This window comes from Salarias fasciatus, chromosome 6 (genome assembly GCF_902148845.1).
Source record: "Salarias fasciatus chromosome 6, fSalaFa1.1, whole genome shotgun sequence".
Lineage (NCBI taxonomy): Eukaryota > Metazoa > Chordata > Actinopteri > Blenniiformes > Blenniidae > Salarias > Salarias fasciatus.
Window position 1 is genome coordinate 32,006,713 of NC_043750.1, and position 4,643 is coordinate 32,011,355.

Consider the following 4,643-nt stretch of genomic DNA (forward strand, 5'->3'; position numbering starts at 1 on the left):
TTGGTTGTGTTAACTCCTTTGACTTGGCATATGCTTAATAAGAATGATCTCTTAAAAAAATATTTTTCTTTCTCTACATGATTATGCATTTTTTGAACTTTTTTTTCTCTCAAAGAAAATTTGGCACTGGAAAACTGGGCCTCATGATATACTGTATGTACATGTCTGCTTTATGTCAGTGTTTCTGTCATCCTAAGTGAACCTCTTTTCTTTTTTTTTCACCGTTTTTAAATCTCATTTAATCAAGTTTCTCCTCTTTCATTCAGATACAGTTACACAGGTTATTAAGTGTTCCAGTGAAAGTGTTATTTCTCATACTGAAAGTGACTCCAGTTGTTTTTTTCATCCATGTCTGATGACTAACGTCTTACTGGAACAGTTTCATCCACATCCTGGACTGGGTGATCGTCTCGGAGATTCTAAAATATCTCGGCGAGGTTCTGTGGATCCTCAGGAGAGACAAACAAGCTTCGTCTCACAACATGTTTTTTCCTCTCTGAGCTGGTGTTTGCTGGTTAGAGTGACACACACAGGAGTCACAAATGAAAGATTCAGAACTTCACTACCTTCAACTGCACTCAGCAAGTAAGTGATTGATTTTATGAGGCCATTGCTCACATTCCAGTGTTATCTATTGCTGCTGTTGTATTTCTAATGCTGCTCACTGAATTTTCCGGTTGCCATCTGTTGTCTTTAGTCTGAACTTGTTGCTATTTTACTAACCTCCTGCTTGCTGGAGGGGGGCCTCAAATATCTTTAAAAAGCAACGCAGTTGTGACTGCCGCCTGCAGCTGTGCCACATAAACACATAAAAAGGAAGAAAAATTCAAAAGTGAACAATAACATACAGAAAAAAAGTCATACAAATTATTTTATAATATATATCAGGGGTGCCCAACCCAGTTCCTGGAGAGCCCCTATCCAGCATGTTCTAGTTCTCTCCTTGCTCCAACACGCCTGAATGCAATGACAGGCTCATCACTGGGTTTTGTTAGGTGTTTGGCAATGACAGAATCGTTAGATCATATATCGCGGCTCAGATGAACACGCACGCACAATACATGAGCAGAGCCAGAATTGGCAATAACAGCAGAGGAGCCAAGCACCGGTTGCTGGTCGACAGGGCGATTGCACAAGACTGTAAGACCAGAATCACAAACCTGTGCACTGCTTGGATTGATTGCAAGAAAGCCTATGACTCAATGACGCACACATACAGTAGATAAGGGAATGCCTGAAACTGTGCAACATTGACAAGGAACTGAGAACCTTCCTGGGAAACTCAATGAGGCTATGGAAGTCAAATCTGGAAGCTAACTCGAAGCCAGTGGCAGAGGGGATCATCAAATGTGGCAAATACCAAGGAGACGCTCTGTCCCCCCTTGATGACATCAAGCTGTTTGACAAGTATGAGCGGGACATCGACTCCCTGATTCACCTGACCAAGATATACAGCAATGACACTGGGATGTCATTCGGACTAGATAAGTGTGATCAGGTGGTATCAAGGAGAGGGAAGATGATCACTACTGAAGGGGTTGAACTACCTGAAGCCAACATAAGAGATGAGGAAAACAGCTACAAGTACCTGGGGATACCACAGCCAAATGGGAACCATGATGAAGCAGCCCGGAGGTCAGCCACAGCCATATACCTCCAGAGGGTGAGACAGGTCCTGAACAGTCAGCTGAATGGCAAGAACAAAATCCAGGCAATTAACATGTTTGCCCTACCAGTAATCAGATACCCAGCTGGTATAATATCCTGGCTACTGGAAGAGATGCAAGCTACCGATATCAAGACAAGGAAACTCCTCACAATGCACGGAAGGTTCCACCCAAAGTCCAGCGTCCTGAGGCTGTACACAAAGTGAAGTGAGGGAGGCCGAGGACTGGTCAGTGCCAAAGCCACCATCCCGGAGGAAACATCATCCCTCCAAGAATACATCGAGAAAATGGCCCCCAATGACAGCCTGCTAGTGAATTCCTCAGACAAGTGAAACCCTGTGAGAAAGAGGAGCCAGAGGTGCGATCATGGAAAGACAAACCCCTACACGGCATGTACCACCAACAAATTGAAGAAGTAGCTGATATAGATAGAAGGTACCGGTGGCTGGAAAAGCCTCAAGCTCCCGGGCCTCTGGGCTTGAAGAAGATACTGCCCAGGAAGGGCTAGAGCACAGCTATATACAGTGAAGCCTCTGACGAGGGGGCTCGCGAAGTGCGGACACCTTTGCCGAGAGGACAAATTTGTGTGCATGGACATGCTTTCTATTGTGTATTCTTCAATTGTGGACACCTTGCTAAATGCAGACAACGGACTAGTTTTTCTGACAAAGTCCAGTCCGAGCGGAAATGAAAACCGCCAAAAATACGATTAAAGTACATTTCACACGTCCATCAAAAGCTGCTGATGTTCTTTGGTTTAATAAGACAACAGCTTCTTGTGTCGCATTTGGTTACAGAGCTCGGCGGAGTGTGGAGCTCCGTGCTCCGTCTTTTTCTCCAGTGTATTTCTAGCAGAACTACAGATTTTTAAAGTTACAGGGCCACCTAACGACCTGGCATATGAACTATGTTGTTTTGAGTCGCTTTCATGAATGAAGTCCAGTGGATGCAGACATACTCTTTTAGCCCAAAATGATTCATATTCAAGGAAAATTTAGGCTCAAAGTTACTTTTATCCAACCACAAACCTTTGTTTTTGTTTTTTTTTGTTTTTTTTGTTTTGTTTTGTTTTTTTTAATCAGAAACGATACAGGCTTTTTCCAAAAGTTAATAAGATGACGTAAAGAAGCACCATTGTGGGGGAAAAAAACCCTATTTATCAGCTTTCAAATATATTCGAACAAAAAGTGGCGTGTCCAAAATTATTCACACTCTTCTCAATAATATCCAGTGGATTCAGAAAATAAAGACAGTGGTTCATGAAGCTTCATCTGCACGTCACTATACAGCAATCAAACTCTTCCTGAAATTACTGAAGAGCTTTGTTTCATGTCTCAACTGCTATTTTTGACAATTCATTATCATTATTATTATGAGCTCCAACTCTTCTGTTTTTAAGATGTTCTACATTTAGTCCTCATAGTGTACCTCTCTAAACAGGGGACACCTGTCTCTAGGGGACACTTCCGCTTGTACGTATATTAGGGCATTACCTCATTAGCGGGTTTACTGTATAAACGTATGTATAAACAGCCATTCATTGCAATTTTCATTTCAGTTTTAATGAGATGCTTAGTCCTCCTGACAGCAGCATGAAACATTTAATACTGAATTAAATGTGAAAACAGAAATATGATTTTTAACAGTGCAAGAATTGTACGACTCTTTGGTAGAAAGTGAAAGTTTTCCTATACACAAACTTCACATCTGATAAATCTCATTATTATCATGTCTTTCTGCAAATTTCAGTCAAATCAACACTCTCAGGATGGGACGATGTTTAAAAAGTGGGTTAAACTAAAACAGGCGACGATGAGATGGAAAACATGAAGTTCCATCCTGCTGTTTTTAACAAACGATGAATGGAAACGGTGAGTGAAACGAGTGCATTCAGCTCCAGTTATTGACATCATGTGGTTATGTAACGGCGACAGTGCTGGCTTCAAATAAACCACATGTCCACTCCGTCTCCGCTGGTCCACCGCTCTCAGTGGGAGAGATCACACAACATAAAAGCACCACATATACAACAAGCTGAAGTGTGTTTGACGGTGCAGCAGGTGGCTGAATGGAGATAACAGCTGACTGTACGTCTCCCTGCTGCAGATTATCTGCAGATCTTTTTAAACCACTTCATACTTTTTTTTTTTTGCAGGAGAAAATAGGATCCACATGCGCAGAGAGACCCGGTTCGACCCCTCAGGTCCTCTGACTTCACTCAAAACATCCTCGAAAAAAGGGAGAAAAAAGAAATGTGATAAAAATCAGTGACACAGACGTGAAGAGTAGAGCAGAGCTGCCAGCGCTCCGTCACTGATTACACACACTGTGGAAATGGGATTATAGCCCCATCTCTGGATCATGTCAACAACATAATGCGATGTGTTTAGAGAGAAATCAAATTAGCACGCTTGGATTTATCCCCGATAATCTGATGTCTACGGGCATGCACGCTCCTTAATCTGATCTTTCTTTTCATCTGCGCATGTGTGAAACCCTGGAAAACACAGACGACGACACATCCTGAAGAGAGGAAGAAGAAAAAAAAAACATGGCACACAGAGGGAAAGTTCTGGAGAGAAGAGAGGAGACAGGAAGTTTTCCCTTCAGCTCACACTTCTCTCAAACTGTCACATGATGAATACACTCAGACAAAACGTTTGTGTTGTGATCTTCAACACAAATCAGGAGGATTGTTCTGAATGTGTCAGCTGGACACTTAAAAAGTCACACAGATTAACTGTTCAGTATAGATGATTTATTTCATTCATATGTACGAAGTTTGCGTCAACAAAATACAGTATCTCTTGTAAATAGTGAGAATATAGAATACAATACAATAGATATTTCTTTAGTGAAGTTCAATAGTTTGTTTCTCATGTTGTGAATCATGCATGTCTCTTTATCGTTAATTCTTATTGTCGACATTTGATCCCAAACTTTTGTATAATTACTTTCTTTTTCATTACTGTTATT

General features: G+C 41.5%; 1 long non-coding RNA gene across 1 annotated transcript; it reads left to right on the plus strand.

Annotated features, from left to right (window-relative positions):
* Positions 1 to 453: 453 nt before the first annotated feature.
* LOC115390629 (uncharacterized) lies at positions 454 to 4,643 on the plus strand. The gene is made up of 3 exons (XR_003931696.1): positions 454 to 585; positions 3,417 to 3,538; positions 3,823 to 4,643. It is a non-coding gene; the product is annotated as an uncharacterized LOC115390629 (long non-coding RNA).